The sequence below is a fragment of the Hyla sarda genome, chromosome 6 (assembly GCF_029499605.1).
Source record: "Hyla sarda isolate aHylSar1 chromosome 6, aHylSar1.hap1, whole genome shotgun sequence".
NCBI classification, from domain to species: Eukaryota; Metazoa; Chordata; class Amphibia; order Anura; family Hylidae; genus Hyla; species Hyla sarda.
This window is the reverse complement of record NC_079194.1, coordinates 108,888,817-108,908,922: the sequence shown is the minus strand read 5'-3', so window position 1 is coordinate 108,908,922 and position 20,106 is coordinate 108,888,817. Positions and strand designations below refer to the sequence as shown.

The 20,106-nt window shown below is 44.0% G+C and overlaps 1 protein-coding gene across 4 annotated transcripts in view; it reads left to right on the top strand.

Moving 5' to 3' along the window:
- The first annotated feature begins 1,606 nt into the window (after positions 1 to 1,606).
- Positions 1,607 to 20,106, top strand: part of FOXP1 (forkhead box P1) — an 837,055-nt gene continuing 818,555 nt past the window's right edge. For 3 of the 4 annotated variants that reach the window (XM_056524620.1, XM_056524621.1, XM_056524619.1), the window contains exons 1-2: positions 1,953 to 2,226; positions 4,891 to 4,961. The gene's annotated coding sequence lies outside the window, so the exon portion shown is untranslated. Of the gene's footprint in view, positions 1,916 to 1,952; positions 2,227 to 4,890; positions 4,962 to 20,106 lie in introns of those variants that run through there. The other variant, XM_056524614.1, reaches the window with a different exon arrangement.

The window sequence follows — 20,106 nt, the reverse complement described above, 5'->3', positions numbered from 1 at the left end:
AGAGGTTCTGCAGAAGCACAAATGTGTTTGTGTCTCCTGCTGCAGCAGAACCTCTTGCGTTAGAGAGAAAACAAATGCACTAAGCTATAGTTACTCAGCAACTATAGCTTAGTGCATTTGTTTTAATTGTAATGCAAGAGGTTCTGCAGCAGCAGGACAAAAAGACCCCCCCCACACACACACAGTGTATCATGTGACATTCACAGCAGCTAGAGTACAGTAAAATCTATCAAAGAATAAGAGGTTCTGCAGCAGCTACAACAGTGTGTTTTATTTGCAATTCAAGAAGTTCTGCAGCAGCAGTACTCACAACTTTTATACACACAAACTCACGTATACGAATCTTGCAACATTGCCAGCAGCTACAGTACGGCAACAACTAGCAATGCAAAAAGTAAGAGGTTCTGACCCCCCCCCCCCCCAAACACACACACACATACAGTGTATCTTGCGAAATTCCCAGCAGCTACAGTACAGCAAGAGTAAGAGGTTCTGCAGCAGAAGCAAGGACAAGCCCCCCACAGACACAGAGCATCTTATAAATAACTTCTAGCAATGCAAAAAGTAAGAGGTTATGCAGCAGCAGCTATCAGTGCATTTGTTTTATCTATAAAGAAAGAGGTTCTGCAGTAGCAGTACTCACAGACCCCCCTCCACACAAACACAGATACAGCGTATGTTGCAAAATTTCCAGCAACTACGTAACATCTTGCAAAGAAGTTCTGCAGCAGCAGTTACAACAGAGCATTTGCTTTCCCTATAACACAAGAGGTTCTGCAGTAGCAGCAACAGGACTAAGAACTCGCCCCCCCCCCCCAAACACACACAGTTATTTGCATGATACAAAATGCTAAATTGCCAGCAGCTACAATAAAGTAATTTCTAGCATTGCAAAAGTAAGAGGTTCTGCTCAGCTATAATAGTGCATTTGTTTTATCTATAATGCAAGAGGTTCTGCAGCAGGTTGACTACACCCCCCCCCCCCCCCACACACACACAGTATCATGCAAATAACTTGCAATGAAGTATGCTACAGACTTGCAAACAAAAACACAACAATCCTTGTAAGATCCGCCTTGCAAGAGGTTCTGCAGTAGCAGCAACAAGACTAAGAACTCCGCCCCCCCCCCCCCCCCAACAAACACACACAGACAGTGTATTATGCAAAATTGCCGGCAGCTACAATAAAGTAATTTCTAGCATTGCAAAAGTAAGAGGTTCTGCTCAGCTATAATAGTGCATTTGTTTTATCTATAATGCAAGAGGTTCTGCAGCAGGAGGACTACACCCACCCCCCCCCCCCCCCCCCCAAAACAAAAAAAACAGCATCATGCAAATAACTTGCAGTGAAGTATGCTACAGAACTGCAAAAAAAAACTAACACAAAACAAAACTCCTTGTAATATCCGCCTTGCAAGAGGTTCTGCAGCAGCTGAAGGATAAGCCCTGCAGATAGACCAAAGCCTTTTACACAGCACAATCCCTGGCTGGAGCACAAGCCCTGTTCCCAGCTCCCCTGGCAGTCTGGTGCTGAGCACTCCCCCATACCCCCTCCCTCCTCCTCCCCTCTCTTCTGCTTTTCCCCCTTTTTCATCCTCCTTGCTCCACTCTCCTTCTTTTTGTGCCTTTTCCCCCTTGCATGCTCCCTCTCTCTCCCTCTCTCTGCTTCGCTTCTGTGTCTTGTTTACCCAGCAGGTGGATGTGACGTCAGAGACTGAACACAGCAAAAAATAACAACATCTAAATCCGCCAGTCCAGCGTGGGCACCACTAGCAAAGTGGAAAGGAGCGCGAGGAGGAGGAGGGGGGGTAAGAAAATAGTGCCTGCTCCAAGAGCCCGACAGCCTACAAGAAGAAAAGAAGAAGGCGGAGGAGGAGGGGAGAAAATAAACAAGAACAACAAGAGTGCAAAGAAGGTGGGGGGGGGGGTCGGGAGGGGGGAAAGAGGGACTGCAGCCTGCAAGCGACTGGAGCGCCCGGCTTGCTGCGCCTTCGGAGAGGGGGGCCCCCGGTGCGCTTCATCCCTCAGAGCGAACAGGAGTGAGTGTGTCCTGCCAGAGACAGCAGCAGCCCCGAGCAGCGGAGTAATCTATTGTTATTTATTGTGTGGCTGTTGCATGCTGTACTGGGGAAATCGCATGTGCATTTAAAAGGAAAGAAAATAAATGTACACACACACACTGACACTGAATGACAGGGTGCCTGGAGAGCGCAGCTGCCGGTGCGGGTGAGTCTTGGGCGGCTTTGGCTGCACTTTCCAAGCTGCTCTTGCCCTATTGTCTTATTGCATTTCCTCACGTTCTTCTTCTGCAAGTTTTTCTTCTTCTTCCTTCTCTTCTTCCCTTCCCTCATTCTTCCACCCATCCTTATATCCTCTCCTGCTGTCATACACCAGGCTGCTGCTTAAAGCAACTGTTACCACTTTAAAAAAGTTACTTTTTCTTCTTTTTGTAGATGTTGTACCCCCCCCCCCCCCTTCTTCTTCACCTTTAAGGATGTCATTGCTACTTTTCTTAAGAAGTCTTGAGGTAATAGAATGGGATTGGATAGTTTTGCCCCTAAGGTGGTGTGGTCTTCAAACCTCCAGCGGTTGCAAAACTACAATTCCCAGCATGGAAAACCTCCAGCGGTTGCAAAACTACAACTCCCAGCATGCCCGGACAGCCTTCGGCTGTCCGGGCATGCTGGGAGTTGTAGTTTTGCAACCGCTGGAGGTCCACCGTTTTGGAAGACCGCTGCTATAAGGAGTCTTGGAAGTTGGGAGAAGTCATTCGCAAGGTGCAGCCAGATGTGCAGCTATGTAGAGTAGGATTTATTTAAGTTTTAGATGTCTCTGGGGGAGCAACTTTTTAAACTATTTATTTATTTATGTATTTATTTATTCATTCACTTATATATTATTATCATTTTTTTTTCAATGCCACAATGACATTGCTACACAGTTAGGTTCGCCAGAAGAACAAAGATGATACGACTGCTCTGCCAGGTTTGGGACATTCAGTGGTTCGTGCTCTGTGTGGAGAAAATATATAAATACACACACACATATATATATATATATATATATATATATATATATATATATATATTATTAATTATTATTATTATTTTATATATATATATATATATATATATATATATATATATATTTTTTTTTTTTTTTCTTCTTCTTCTTCTAAAAATAAGAAATCCAGTCGATTTACCAGGTTTAGGGGAAATCCTAGGTGTTGGGTGGGAGGTAAGTGTTCTCTTCTAGGCAGATGTTATTCTCAACAACTGACTTCCTGGGAACTTTTATCTGTTGACTGTTAGAAGGGTAAATATTTTGGTTTAGGTTGGATAATATTAAGATTTGCATCAAATCAAGATTTTCTAGGCATATATATATATATATATATATATCTCTATAATTTGTTGTAAGGGTGTACGATAAGTAGGTGTTTTATTTTTTTTGGTTTTTTTTATTGACATCCTATATAAGTAGCTCATACATCCTTGAAGACCCATAGGGACTACATTGCCACTTTTGGGATGTTAGTACTGGCTCCCCTTTGACGATGTGGTTGCCCATGCACAGGTGTTTGTGTTGTGTATTACCCCTTTTCGGTGGTAGCTGGGGCTCCGCTTTCAGCTTGGAATAGCTCAGGTTACAGATGTGCATAGAATGGGGAAACTCCAGATTAATATTCTGTCCAAGGGCTTTTTTGTACTTTTGTGCTTCAGTCAGTTATCCTTAATAAAGGCCTATTGAGAATGACCACGTTATCCCAGGATGCTTGTCAGATAAGGCTAAGGAGCAGCTTATGTATTCTTCAAAGTTTTAGGATGCCCTGAACTTCTTATTAGTATAGTTCAGTTCCCCTTAGTATTAAACGTCTTGTAAGGAGAAGTGATTCCGCTTAGTCTAGATCTAGCCCTATGCCTCCCTCCTCTGTCTCCATATCCTTCACATGCACGTCTTCCCATTACCCTAGTATTTAAGCTTTATTCTTCATGTTCATATGTTAACATGTTCATGATATCTGACTTTTTATCTTTGTAAACAAAATATGAAAAAAATGTTTCACACTGTCTTATGTCTAATGGGAAATAAAATTCTCCACATGTCCTAAGGATTCACTGCATCCCTTCTTTCTTTATTAATGCACGCTAACGTAAGTTCTTATGGAAGAGTGACATGCAAAAGAAAAAAAGAAGAAAAATTTAATAAAGAAAACCGGAGAGAAAAGACTGCCAAAAATAACATCTATAGATAAAAATTACTGAGCAAAGTTTATTCCAAATGCCAGTGAAAGTTGACAGCCTTCCCTTCCCTTGTAATTGCTGGTATAATAATTTCCAAGTCTTTTTCTACAAATACCATCTGTAAGATGATTATAAATTATAAACGCCGAGGCTTTGAACCATCTGACATGATGATCTTTTTTTCTTTTTCTTCCTGAGATCTAATAAGGATGCAAAAAATATGCAGTACCAAAAAAAAAAAAAAAAAAATTCCCCCCCAAAATTCCAAATTTAAATACAAGGTGCTGCCTTTTACTTGTTGAAGTAGCAGATGTGTTGTAGAGTATTATTGTTGTGATTATTACTATTCTATTTAATGATAGTTATTGTTTAGAGAGAACATTACAGTGCTACCTGATTCTAGACGGACAGTTTTATCCCTTTCCCAAAAAATATAATGTACCCTCAAAGTTTAGACTAGATAGAACGTGCATTATGTTGTGCAGGGACTCTTCCTGATGTATTTTGGAGACCCCCTAAAATGCAGCAGGTCCATATTTTCCCATTCATATAAAGGTGTGTAAATTTACACCTGTTATTTTTATTTTTTTCTTCTTAACTTTCCATGTCATATAAACTGTTAGTGATATTGTATTTTTCTTTCCAGGCCCTGGTTGTTAATGATGGAAGGGAAAATAAAATCAAACATTTAGTTTTTGAAATCAAGACTTCAGCCAGGTGTGTATTACAATATACATACAGACCTATTATTTTTTTTATACCCGAAAAATAATCAGTATCATGTTTTCAATGAATGTTGATACTTTTTTATTTTTTATTTTTATTTTTTTTGGGGGGAAAAAATTCGTGATTACCGTATATATTTTTTTTCTGGCAAAAGTAAAAACTCCATTCCAGAAAACCCTAAAAAAATAAATAAAATAAAAAAAAAGGTGAGATCCCTAGCAAAGCCACAAAAGAAAAGTATTGTATGTTTAATATATTGCTGTGGAAGCATTCTCTTTTTCTCTTCTGTAGTCTCCGGATTAGTCATTGTCTGAGTAAGAGAGGGGAAAAAAATCTTTTTTTTTTTTTTTTTTTTAGGGGGGAGAATAAGTAAACAGTCTTCAACAAGTGAACCTTGACAACCTAGATTAAGGAGTGCAGTGGAGATCAAACAGAGCTTCTACTGAGCTGTTGTCAAGTACAGGCTGGCTGCTGGCTCTGGGTTAGCAAGCCTACAAGTTCACTTATGCAGAAATGGACTATTAAAAACGCTGGCCTTTGTGGTGGAAGGAAAAGGTGCAAAATTATGAGCACGGTTTCATGGATATATCCGACATGGATTTTAGTTGTTCCCACTGAAGTTGAAACATCTTAGATTCCCTGCACAAATTCTCCTTTAAAATATAGCATATTGTATTAAAATGAATAATTATTCCATATTAATAAAAATGACTAGATACAACTGGAAAAAAATAAGTATTTTTTTTAACTCTTGGTTACCATTATTATTTTAAATAATAAAATATTGCATATTTTATATATATATATATATATATATATATATATATATAAATTTTATTATTTAAAAAATGTATAAAATGTTATTCTCCCTCTCCCTGGTGCTCGGGGCTGTGAGCAATTTTCATCTCTGATTTGACAAAGCTGTAAAATAAAATTGGACTCCGGAGAAGTGGTTATGTTATATAGACTTTAATCAGGAACCTATGGATAGATGAATACGTTATGATTCCATTTGCCCTGTAACTTTTTTTTTTTTCATAATTAGTCATATTATTGGAACGCTGATTGTATTTCCCGGCTTATTGCTAATAATATGCCATAGCATTAAAAAAAAATGTACAAAGATTCTGTAAAGCCCGTGGACTGTCTGCCCTATGCATATAGTGTATATGATGTGTACTGGGATAATGTATTATTATTATTTTTTACCATGAGCCAAAAAATAATCACAATTTTTATTTGCCAGATTAATTGCTATTCCAGGTGTCTTTTTTTTCCCCTTCACATCAGGTACACCACTATATTTTCGAGGGCCGTGAAGCCAATACTCCATTTACTTTAAACTTTTACAGTTTTACTTAAATGTGGTGGGAATATATTAGGGGCTGTCAGGCGGTGCCATAGATTTTGTTTATGATATAAGCTACTTTAAGTACTCGCGTTAGAGAAACTCGTTTAACCCCCGTAATGAACAGCGCTAAGAGTCGAAATGAGGGTACTAAAAAGCCTTTTCTGCCCTTTGCTCTTTTGCAATAATCTTAAATTACCGAGATTTTACTGTACCTTCAAGGGACTGGTTTTCTAGGTCTTGGGAAGAGAGTTCAGGGATTTAGATATGGCTCAGTACCTGTGCACTATATAATAACTATAAATAGCACTGTTCTGTTTTTTTTTTTTTTTTTTTTTTTATAATATTTTACCTTTTTAATTTCTTGACATTTCTGTTGCCCGTCTCCATTGTAACAAGTGTGTAAATATTGTACTTTCGAACAGAATAAAGTACAAGGGACAAATTTCTGAAATGCGTTAATGTATAATTCAGTGGACGGTGGTGATGTACATCGGTCATAGGAACAATGCCAATAGAACAATTTCATTGTTCTCCTAAGGTATTTCCTTGCAGAGTGGCTTGTCAGACACACAGTGGAAAGCAGACCCATCACATTTCACTAGATGTTCATCTCAGACGCTTGTTTGTCAAGCTGCTATAAAAGACATTAGAATAAAACTCAAGTTGGTATAACTCAAGAAAGGCAAAACATGTTAGTTCTTATTCTTTGTCATGCTGCCCTGAATCTAGTGTTAAAATATAAATCAAGAATGTGTATATATATATATATATATATATATATATATATATATGGCACCTTACACTACGCAATGTGTTTAGGAGGTGTAAAAGCACTTGTGGGACCTCAAATAATCCAGATAAGGTGGTAGGGAAGTGGTGACAAACACAGGTGCCGAATACCAAGATGACTGTAACATTGGCCCTCATTTACTATTCTATACCCAACTTGTTTTGTAGATTTTTTTTGTCGCATCTTTGTCTGCGTCATGTCGCAGACATCGTGCGCCAGTCTGCGACACGATGCAACATTTTTTCCCGACGGACCCGATGTGGATTCTCCCAAACCCGAAAAAGGGGCGTAACCCGACATTTCTGAGCTTTCCCACGTATTTATAAAGCTTTCCAACCCGAATTTGTTCAATTGTTGTGGATTTTTTCCCGACAACTCAGAGGAGTTGGAAACCAAGCCAAAAAGACGCACATGCGACAAACAGGATGCGATATAATAATAAATACCAGGGGAAAAACGCAATCGGGTAAGAAAGCAACATAGACTTACAACCCGATTTTCTAAGTAAATGAGGGCCATTGTGTGGCCATTTCTTCAGTTCTTATAGGATTCCAAACTAAAATTGTCCATCTAGAACCTAGATGTCCAAACTGGGGACCTCCAGCTGTTGCAAAACTACAACTCCTAGCATGCCCAAACCAAATTTGTCCATCTAGAACCTAGATGTCCAAACTGTCCAAACAGTTTGGAGACCACTGATCTGCAGTCAGCTTGAAGTTTAGGCCTAATTTTCAAGATGTTGAAGTTTTCCTAGGGTCACCAAATCTAGACAGATATACCTGGTGGCATGTGAGTACAGCCTTAAAGGAAAACTGTAGTGGTACATAACTTATTCCCTATCTGAAATATATATAAGTTATAGATCGCTGGGGGTCCAACCGCTGGGACCCCACACGATCTTCTGTACAGGGCCCCGGCAGTTCGCATGAAGGAAGCGTTCTGTCCCTGCATGACACGGCGGCTGACACGCCCCCTCCATGTATCTCTATGGGATATGGGGGACATGCCGGCCTCCGTGTCATGCTGGGGACTGAAAAGCCACTTTCCTGCGCACTGCCGGGGCCCCATACAGGAGATTGCGGGGAGTTCCAGCGGTCGGACCCCCCCAGCGATCTATAACTTATCCCCATAAGTTATATACCACTACAGTTTTCCTTTACAGGAGTAGTCCAGTCCTGAAAAACTTATCCCCTATCCTTAGGATAGTGGATAAGTTTCAGGGGGCGTGTTGACCACCGCAGGAAGCGGCGGCTGACACGCCTCCTCAATACAACTCTATGGCAGAGCTGGAGATTGCCGAAGGCCAAGATGGGAAGGCCTAAAGTTGGAATGTTCTTAATACCTCTAGTTACTAAATACGATAAAATGAGAGTTAGAAAAGGGGTAGTTTGTTGGTTCCTCGGCGCATACTATGGACACCTATAAACATGTATGGTAGTTCAGTTGGATTCATCATAGTTGGATTCACACTGTTGGCTAGTGGTGGACGTGGATAAGATCATTCTTATTGTTCTTCCCCAAGCTTAGTTTTGAACCATTCTTGATAAATTCATTAAGCTTTATCTGATTTTAAGTTAGTATTTATTTGTGAAAAGGTGTTTATACCTGGTACCTTATGTCTATTTGCAATTGATGATGTTCCGCAAATATGGCCACCTCTTTGTAATTTACTTTATGCCGAAATGGGAGGAAATGCTGAGGGTCTTATCCACTGCAGAGCCACATGTTGGAGACCACTTTTCTAGACAGTGGTTAGGACTTGTGGTTGTTTTTTTTTTTTTAATACTAATACTTTTTTGCACCATCATGCATAGTCTAGTCTGATTGCTTTTCTTCTGTCACCAGAAAGGCACACCTTTAAAGGTGCATACACAGTTGATAGCTGTTAGGGTTGGGTCACACAAGGGGCATCCACAGTGTCAAATACTCTGCGAATGCGCTGTGTGTGTCCCTACTATTGTTACGCCGAGCGCTCCGGGTCCCCGCTCCTCCCCGGAGCGCTCGCTACACTTCCCTCACTGCAGCGCCCCGGTCGGTTCCACGGACCCGGGGCGCTGCGTTACCACCTCCGGCCGGGATGCGATTCGCGATGCGGGTAGCGCCCGCTCGCGATGCGCACCCCGGCTCCCGTACCTTACTCGCTCCCCGTCAGTTCTGTCCCGGCGCGCGCGGCCCCGCTCCCTAGGGCGCGCGCGCGCCGGGTCTTTGCGATTTAAAGGGCCACTGCACCGCTGATTGGTGCAGTGGTTCCAATTAGTGTTTACACCTGTGCACTTCCCTATATCACCTCACTTCCCCTTCACTCCCTCGCCGGATCTTGTTGCCCTAGTGCCAGTGAAAGCGTTCCTTGTGTGTTCCTTGCCTGTGATTCCAGACCTTCTGCCGTTGCCCCTGACTACGATCCTTGCTGCCTGCCCCGACCTTCTGCTACGTCCGACCTTGCTTCTGTCTACTCCCTTGTACCGCGCCTATCTTCAGCAGCCAGAGAGGTTGAGCCGTTGCTAGGGGATACGACCTGGTCACTACCGCCGCAGCAAGACCATCCCGCTTTGCGGCGGGCTCTGGTGAAAACCAGTAGTGACTTAGAACCGATCCTCTAGCACGGTCCACGCCAATCCCTCTCTGGCACAGAGGATCCACTACCTGCCAGCCGGCATCGTGACAGTAGATCCGGCCATGGATCCCGCTGAAGTTCCTCTGCCAGTTGTCGCTGACCTCACCACGGTGGTCGCCCAGCAGTCACAACAGATTGCGCAACAAGGCCAACAGCTGTCTCAACTGACTGTTATGCTACAACAGTTACTACCACAGCTCCAGCAATCATCTCCTCCGCCAGCTCCTGTACCTCCTCCGCAGCGAGTGGCCGCTTCTGGAATACGACTATCCTTGCCGGATAAATTTGATGGGGACTCTAAGTTTTGCCGTGGCTTTCTTTCCCAATGTTCATTACACTTGGAGATGATGTCGGACCAGTTCCCCACTGAAAGGTCTAAGGTGGCTTTCGTAGTCAGCCTGCTGTCTGGAAAAGCCCTGGCTTGGGCCACACCGCTCTGGGACCGCAATGACCCCGTCACTGCCTCTGTACACTCCTTCTTCTCGGAAATTCGAAGTGTCTTTGAGGAACCTGCCCGAGCCTCTTCTGCTGAGACTGCCCTGTTGAACCTGGTCCAGGGTAATTCTTCCGTTGGCGAGTATGCCGTACAGTTCCGTACCCTTGCTTCAGAATTATCCTGGAATAATGAGGCACTCTGCGCGACCTTTAAAAAAGGCCTATCCAGCAACATTAAAGATGTTCTGGCCGCACGAGAAATCCCTGCTAACCTACATGAACTCATCCATCTTGCCACTCGCATTGACATGCGTTTTTCCGAACGGCGTCAGGAGCTCCGCCAGGATATGGACTCTGTTCGCACGAGGCGTTTCTTCTCCCCGGCTCCTCTCTCCTCTGGTCCCCTGCAATCTGTTCCTGTGCCTCCCGCCGTGGAGGCTATGCAGGTCGACCGGTCTCGCCTGACACCCCGAGAGAGGACACGACGCCGCATGGAGAATCTCTGCCTGTACTGTGCTAGTACCGAACACTTCCTGAAGGATTGTCCTATCCGTCCTCCCCGCCTGGAAAGACGTCCGCTGACTCCGCACAAAGGTGAGACAGTCCTTGATGTCTACTCTGCTTCTCCACGTCTTACTGTGCCTGTGCGGATGTCTGCCTCTGCCTTCTCCTTCTCTGCTGTGGCCTTCTTGGACTCTGGATCTGCAGGAAATTTCATCTTAGCCTCTCTCGTCAACAGGTTCAACATCCCGGTGACCAGTCTCGCCAGACCCCTCTACATCAATTGTGTAAACAATGAAAGATTGGACTGTACTATACGTTTCCGCACGGAGCCCCTTCTAATGTGCATCGGATCTCATCACGAGAGGATTGAACTGTTGGTCCTCCCCAATTGCACTTCTGAAATCCTTCTTGGACTTCCCTGGCTTCAACTCCATTCCCCAATCCTGGATTGGTCCACTGGGGAGATCAAGAGTTGGGGGCCCTCTTGTTCCAAGGACTGCTTAAAACCGGTTCCCAGTAAACCTTGCCGTGTCCCTGTGCTTCCTCATGTAACCGGTCTCCCTAAGGCCTATATGGACTTTGCGGACGTTTTTTGCAAAAAACAAGCTGAGACTCTACCTCCTCACAGGCCTTATGATTGTCCCATTGACCTCCTCCCGGGCACTACTCCACCCCGGGGCAGAATCTATCCTCTGTCCGTCCCAGAGACTCTTGCCATGTCTGAATACGTCCAAGAAAATTTAAAAAAGGGCTTTATCCGTAAATCCTCCTCTCCTGCCGGAGCCGGATTTTTCTTTGTGTCCAAAAAAGATGGCTCTCTACGTCCTTGCATTGACTACCGCGGTCTTAATAAAATCACGGTTAAGAACCGCTACCCCCTACCCCTCATCTCTGAACTCTTTGATCGTCTCCAAGGTGCCCATATTTTTACCAAACTGGACTTAAGAGGTGCTTATAATCTCATCCGCATCAGAGAGGGGGATGAATGGAAAACGGCATTTAACACCAGAGATGGACACTTTGAGTATCTGGTCATGCCCTTTGGTCTATGCAACGCCCCTGCCGTCTTCCAAGACTTTGTTAATGAAATTTTTCGTGATCTACTATACTCCTGTGTTGTTGTATATCTGGACGATATCCTGATTTTTTCTGCCAATCTTGAAGAACACCGCCAGCATGTCCGTATGGTTCTTCAGAGACTTCGTGATAATCAACTCTATGCCAAAATAGAGAAATGTCTGTTTGAATGCCAATCTCTTCCTTTTCTAGGATACTTGGTCTCTGGCCAGGGACTACAAATGGACCCAGATAAACTCTCTGCCGTCTTAGATTGGCCACGCCCCTCCGGACTCCGTGCCATCCAACGTTTTTTGGGGTTCGCCAATTATTACAGGCAATTTATTCCACATTTTTCTACCATTGTGGCTCCTATTGTGGCTTTAACAAAAAAAAATGCCGATCCCAAGTCTTGGCCTCCTCAAGCGGAAGACGCCTTTAAACGACTCAAGTCTGCCTTTTCTTCGGCTCCCGTGCTCTCCAGACCTGACCCATCTAAACCCTTCCTATTGGAGGTTGATGCCTCCTCAGTGGGAGCTGGAGCTGTCCTTCTACAAAAAAACTCTTCCGGGCATGCTGTTACTTGTGGTTTTTTTTCCAGGACCTTCTCTCCGGCGGAGAGGAACTACTCCATCGGGGATCGAGAGCTTCTAGCCATTAAATTAGCACTTGAGGAATGGAGGCATCTGCTGGAGGGATCAAGATTTCCAGTTATTATTTACACCGATCACAAGAACCTCTCCTACCTCCAGTCTGCCCAACGGCTGAATCCTCGTCAGGCCAGGTGGTCTCTGTTCTTTGCCCGATTTAATTTTGAAATTCACTTTCGGCCTGCTGATAAAAACATTAGGGCCGATGCTCTCTCTCGTTCCTCAGATGCCTCTGAAATTGAACTCTCTCCTCAACACATCATTCCTCCTGACTGCCTGATTTCCACTTCTCCAGCCTCCATCAGGCAAACTCCTCCAGGAAAGACCTTTGTTTCTCCACGCCAACGCCTTGGGATCCTCAAATGGGGTCACTCCTCCCATCTCGCAGGTCATGCGGGCATCAAGAAATCTGTGCAACTCATCTCTCGCTTCTATTGGTGGCCGACTCTAGAGACTGATGTGGTGGACTTTGTGCGAGCCTGCACTATCTGTGCCCGGGATAAGACTCCTCGCCAGAAGCCCGCTGGTTTTCTTCATCCTCTACCTGTCCCCGAACAACCTTGGTCTCTGATTGGTATGGATTTTATTACTGACTTACCCCCATCCCATGGCAACACTGTTATTTGGGTGGTCGTTGATCGATTCTCCAAAATGGCACATTTCATCCCTCTTCCTGGTCTTCCTTCAGCGCCTCAGTTGGCTAAACAATTTTTTGTACACATTTTTCGTCTTCACGGGTTGCCTACACAGATCGTCTCGGATAGAGGCGTCCAATTTGTGTCTAAATTCTGGAGGGCTCTCTGTAAACAACTCAAGATTAAATTAAATTTTTCTTCTGCATACCATCCTCAATCCAATGGACAAGTAGAGAGAATTAACCAGATCTTGGGTGACTATTTACGACATTTTGTTTCCTCCCGCCAGGATGACTGGGCAGATCTTCTACCTTGGGCCGAATTCTCGTATAATTTCAGAATCTCTGAATCTTCCTCCAAATCTCCGTTTTTCGTGGTGTACGGCCGTCACCCTCTTCCCCCCCTCCCTACCCCCTTGCCCTCTGGTCTGCCCGCTGTGGATGAAATTTCTCGTGATCTTTCCACCATATGGAAAGAGACCCAAAATTCTCTCTTACAGGCTTCTTCTCGCATGAAGAGATTCGCAGATAAGAAAAGAAGAGCTCCTCCCATTTTTTCCCCTGGAGACAAGGTATGGCTCTCCGCTAAATATGTCCGTTTCCGTGTCCCGAGCTATAAGTTGGGACCACGCTATCTTGGTCCTTTTAAAGTTTTGTGTCAAATTAATCCTGTCTCTTACAAACTTCTTCTTCCTCCTTCTCTTCGTATCCCTAATGCCTTTCACGTCTCTCTTCTTAAACCTCTCATCCTCAACCGTTTTTCTCCTAAATCTGTTCCTCCCACTCCTGTTTCCGGCTCCTCGGACATCTTCTCTGTTAAAGAGATTTTGGCCTCTAAAAAGGTCAGGGGAAGAACTTTTTTTTTAGTGGATTGGGAGGGTTGTGGTCCAGAAGAGAGGTCCTGGGAACCTGAGGACAATATCCTGGACAAAAGTCTGATCCTCAGGTTCTCAGGCCCCAAGAAGAGGGGGAGACCCAAGGGGGGGGGTACTGTTACGCCGAGCGCTCCGGGTCCCCGCTCCTCCCCGGAGCGCTCGCTACACTTCCCTCACTGCAGCGCCCCGGTCGGTTCCACGGACCCGGGGCGCTGCGTTACCACCTCCGGCCGGGATGCGATTCGCGATGCGGGTAGCGCCCGCTCGCGATGCGCACCCCGGCTCCCGTACCTTACTCGCTCCCCGTCAGTTCTGTCCCGGCGCGCGCGGCCCCGCTCCCTAGGGCGCGCGCGCGCCGGGTCTTTGCGATTTAAAGGGCCACTGCACCGCTGATTGGTGCAGTGGTTCCAATTAGTGTTTACACCTGTGCACTTCCCTATATCACCTCACTTCCCCTTCACTCCCTCGCCGGATCTTGTTGCCCTAGTGCCAGTGAAAGCGTTCCTTGTGTGTTCCTTGCCTGTGATTCCAGACCTTCTGCCGTTGCCCCTGACTACGATCCTTGCTGCCTGCCCCGACCTTCTGCTACGTCCGACCTTGCTTCTGTCTACTCCCTTGTACCGCGCCTATCTTCAGCAGCCAGAGAGGTTGAGCCGTTGCTAGGGGATACGACCTGGTCACTACCGCCGCAGCAAGACCATCCCGCTTTGCGGCGGGCTCTGGTGAAAACCAGTAGTGACTTAGAACCGATCCTCTAGCACGGTCCACGCCAATCCCTCTCTGGCACAGAGGATCCACTACCTGCCAGCCGGCATCGTGACAACTATTAAGGAATAAAAGCAACCTGTTCCTTTCCTGGAGCTAAAAGTGGTTGCCAAAGTTTTACAATAAGAGTCAAGGAGGTGGGCATGAGCTCCCCCTCACCTTCGGCCCTTCCTTGACTGACATACAGTGCTGTAAGTAAGTCAAGGAGGGGCCGGGAGATGATGATGATGATGAGCAAGGAGGCATGCTAGGCTCAGGCTGTGACACTTGAGGTGGTCATTCCCACCTTCTTGACACTTGGATGAGAAATATAAAGGCAAATTTACAACTTTGTCAACCACCATCAGCTCCAGGAAAGGTGCTTTTGCTTTTATACCCTAACAGCTATCCAACAGTGTGAGCAGCTCTTAGCAGCAAATACAACTGACAGACTCTGTTTAATAATGCACCCTAAAAAGTGAGGGCCTGAAGAAGTAAGAGTTTAGATTTGACACTAGTCATCTCCAAACTGTAAGTTCTGCTGGGAACCTTGCTTATTCAGTTAAGTATTTAAGCCCAGTGTGTGAGTAATAATCCTTGTTTGAGTTCTGGCCGAATCATCATCCTTCTGTTCTTCAAGTGACCCCCCCCCCAACCCTGCTCAACATTGTTTATTCACTCTCAGCTGTCAACACATATAGTTGTCTGCTGTTCCTGGATAAACCCTTTAACCCTTTAAATACATCTATGGGTATAGGTAGCTCTAAGAAGGCATGCACTTTATGGAACTGTGCCTTGTAAAGGAACACCACACATATGACTATTCACAGTTTCTTTCATTCTCTACCTCCCTTTGGTGCTATTTTGTCTTTAGACTGCATTTGCTTCACTGTGTTCCCTAAGAGATCAACCATGTCCCCCTCTTCCTCCTCCTGTGTCTTGCTGTAGGACAGTTTTTCTGCAGCAGGAGCCTCCCCCTCTGCCCTGTCTGCAGAGGACTCAGAGATTGATAAACCACCTCCCCCTCCTCGATTTAGACTGAACCCTAAAAACACTTGGACAGGTTTATCTGGTGTTTTATATGTAACATTTATTTCTAGGTTTAGTATTCCTCAGGTGGGAATCCATTACAACATTCAATATGTTAGATGCAGGATCTGATCTCACATTCATCATGCTGTATACCTTGCCGTCAGAGGACAGTATGTTTAATTTGGCTTTTATCAATCAGAAATTGTCAAGATTCCAACTTTGACGTAACCTTGTTAGCACTGACTGCACATATACCAATAAAATGACGATGAAAGAAAGGGTGCAACTAGCCCTGTTCACATCACATTGAAGCCTTCTGTTTCATGTATATGTCTGGAGTATTACGTGACATATGTCACTGATGAAAGGCTCTCATGTATGCCACCATATAGACATGGTGTATACTGCATGCTGTAAGTTGGTGTTTTTTATTTTATTTTTATTTTATTTTATTTTTTGTGGGTGGCCTCACGATAGACCATAAATATTCAGTCTATGGTGGTCCAACTCTCTTATTGGGATGCAAATGCAATACCAGGTACTGCCACAACAGAGTTGTGCAGTGCAAACCAGTGTAAAACCCAGTGTAAACAATGAAGACTGCAGTGTTAACCGATGCAAAAAGTTTGAACATCCTAAAATTGTGTTCTATTTAGTGTTAGGTTATGTGCACACAGAGTAGAAAAAAAAAACACTTTTTACAGGCAAAGTTCTGCAATTGACATTTATGTCTTTGTCGACCAGACATTTTTTGGGGACATAAAATTTTTTTACATTTCACAAAATGTACATATCCTGATTTGCCCGTTTCTTGGGCCATAAAATGCTCCAATTGTAAAATGGATGTTTATTTACACATACATTTTATTTTAATACAAAATATTTCATACAGAGGTAGACACCGTTTCCCTAAGATTTATAGCAGGGCTTTACAAATCCCAGACGCCAGGTTGTCATGGCGAATGAGAATTTCATCCTGGCACCAAGGTATTTGGCGGTGCCATATAGCGATTGTAACACCTGGCAGCCGAGGAATCTAGCGCTGAGCTGCCTGTTCCGGGAGTGATGCTTCTCTGTGCTGCCCTTGGCATTGGCCAGTGGTAGCTCTTTTTGCACTTCCTCTCATTCAGAGGCTCCTGAGGACACTTGGCTTGACATCCAGCTCCTGCCCAGTTGGCACATATAATGTTTCTTATACCACATGCAGTGCTGCCAGCCAGTCCCAGACCCCATGCTGCACCTTCTGTCACTGCTGTCACCCTCCCTCCTGCGGCACCTCCTGTCACTACTGTTACCATCTCTCCTTCTGCACCTAATTTTAGTGCTTTACCCATCTCTCCTTCTGCACCTCATTTTACTGCTTTACCCATCCCTCCTGCTGCACATCCTGTCACTGCTGTCACCCTCCCTCCTGCGGCACCTCCTGTCACTACTGTTACCATCTCTCCTTCTGCACCTAATTTTAGTGCTTTACCCATCTCTCCTTCTGCACCTCATTTTACTGCTTTACCCATCCCTCCTGCTGCACATCCTGTCACTGCTGTCACCCTTCCTCATGTGGCACCTCCTGTCACCCTCCCTCCTGCTTCACTTACTGTCACTGCTGTCACCCTCCCTTCAAAAAAAGAGTAAAAAAAAATATATTTTTTAAAAACATAAATATTCAAATCAACCAACTTTATTTGTCCAAACTATTAAATTATCACATTTTTCATCCTGTGTGATCAACAGCATAAACGCAAAAAAAAATTCTAAATGCCAAATTGCTGATTTGGTTCATCAAATCACATAAAACATGATCAAAAGTCAATACTGTGCAAAAGTGACACTGATATAAACTACGGTACAGCTTAAAGCACAAAAACTGAAAAATCGTGTTGGTTGTTAAAAAAGTATCCTGACACTTTACTTATTTTTTTTTTTTTTTGGGGGGGTTTGCTCCTGGATTCAAAGAAAATTTGTCAAGCGCTGATATAGGGTATGTTCACACCGCAGAATTTCTGCTGCAGCAATTCCGATTCTGGTGTCCACAGAAAGAATAGACATGTCTATTTTATTTTTTTTTACGAATTCCACAAGGAAATGCATTGCTTTCTGTGAAACAGCGCATTTTGAAGTTGTCCTAGCGCCTGCCGCATTTGTCAAATGTGCAGAATGTCCGCACATGTTTACCATGCGGACATTCAGCACATTTTACGCTGTTTGAACCAGGGAATCCTTGAGAAAAATGGCTTGTTCCATCAATGTAATGTTACAGAGATATTCTCCCATAGAAGCATTGCTTTTAGTAAATAATATGGGCCGCCATTTATCATTGTCCTTTGACTGTTTTTTTGTGTCTAGACAAGGCCCAAAAAAGGCACAAGCAGGGGTTATTTGCACCTTTTTTGCGCCTTTTGGATTACACATTTCTGCTGATTTTGAGTTGCAATACACATGATATGGAAGGGTTTTATGAACTGCACCTTTTTATGAAAAGGCGCAAAAAAAACGCAAAGCTACTGAAAAGTCTCTAAAACAACACCAGCCCAGACATAGCTTAGCTTTTTGGTGTATATGACGAGAGAAATTTCAGAAAATGTGTACCAGCACAAAACTTGCTCTGTGACCATTTAATACATTTGGTGCTCCTACACATTACCAGCACGCAAAAAAAGGTGTAGATAAATGCTTCACTTACACCTACAATGATAAATGCCCGCAATGGAGCCTAATGTATGCACCATATAGTGACACATGAAATATGTCCAAGCCACTAATGCAGAACTTCAACTGTTAGGTTTTTGCTGCAATACCAGACAATAGCAGAGACAAAAGTGGCACTTTTTCTTTAAAAAAAAAAAAGAGACTTTTCTTATCATAGACTCCTCGCCATACATCAGCTTCTGTCCTGTAAGTATGTGTAAGGCTAAGAGGTCACAAAGTGTGTTTCAAATCCTGGGTCCAATGAGTATTGACAGTTCGGGTGACTTTCAGGAATTGTAGAAGCGGCCGCTCATGCCTTGTGCCTGTTGACTGGAATATAGTGCATGCAGCCACATTATCTATTGCTGTGAGCAGATATTACTACATAAATCTCCTGTGATATCTGCATTGATCAGAGTGAGTTTAGAGACCCCGTGCAGCTACGGGTCATGTGTCCAATGGCTCATAACCTCGCTGGGAAATGGCATTGTACTATCATTGGCATAATTCACGGTTGGCGTTTTTTGTGGGATTCCATAATAAATTAAATTCCGTTCCGGTATATAATGATCTGTGTATTTTATTTGGTTTTAAAGGGGTTTCTTGGGAGTACATGAATAGAACTCAGATGAGAGTGCTGGCTGGTTATAGACTCCTTTTTGTGCCAGTCAGACCCCAAACTAATGATCTTGAAGACCAAAACCAGAATGAGAGATCCCTTGTAAGGCATCAATTTCCCTTGCAATCAGGGAAATAAAATTTTTATACGTTGCTAGGCATGACTTAAAAATAACAAAGAATTGACATGTCAATTCTTTCTCCAAAATCTGCTTACAAAAGCTTTGGAGACTGCGCATTTCGAGCGGTCCTAGCGCCGATATGTTCTGCCAGCGCTTGCTTTCTGAGGAATGTCTAACCAAAATTTTTCAGGCAGACATTTCACAAGAAATGTAAACATACCCTTTAAGCAGGTAATCTAGGGAAATGAAACTTACTCCCTTTACACAGGATAGGAGATAAGTGTCTGACCGTTGGGACTCCGGCAATCTCTTCTACCGGGCCCTGCTACTTACCCGTCATCGGCACGCTCCAGCTCCCAACCTCAGAAACGAGAGTAAATTACGGCCATTCAGCAGCTGAGACACTTGAGCTTGTCTCGGAAGGTGGGGGCTGGAACGCCAAAGACGGGTAAGTTGTGGGGCCCTGTACAGTAGATGGGACACCTATCATCAGACACTTATCCCCTATCCAGTAGATATAGTACCCATTTACAAACCTGCATGAAAATCCACACCAAAATCTGCATTGGGCTTCTCCATGGAGATTTTGAGGTTAAATGTATATGTGGAGGCGAAAATTTCTGATGGCTCCAAGTGGATTTTGAAGCCCACGGCATGATCATTTGGGGAAATTTATGAAAAGCTGTGTAGAGGAAGAGTGGTAAAGTTGCTCATAGCACCCGGATTGCTACTTTCATTTTTAAAAAGGCTTCTGAAACATAAAAGAAGCAATCTGGTTGCTATGGGCAACTGCACCACTCTTCCCTTACCTTACACTGGTAGGTTTGATAAATCTCCCTCATTTTGTTTTGGAAGTGCAGTTCCTTTTCACAGCAGAATCCAACACCTTTCTATGTCAGTGTTTGCCAACCAGAGTGCCTCCAGCTGTTGCAAAACTACAACTCCTAGTATGCCCGGACAGCCGGAGGCTTCAATGGGTAGGAAAATTCGCAACAGCAAGATACATCACGTGTGACCCTACCCTTA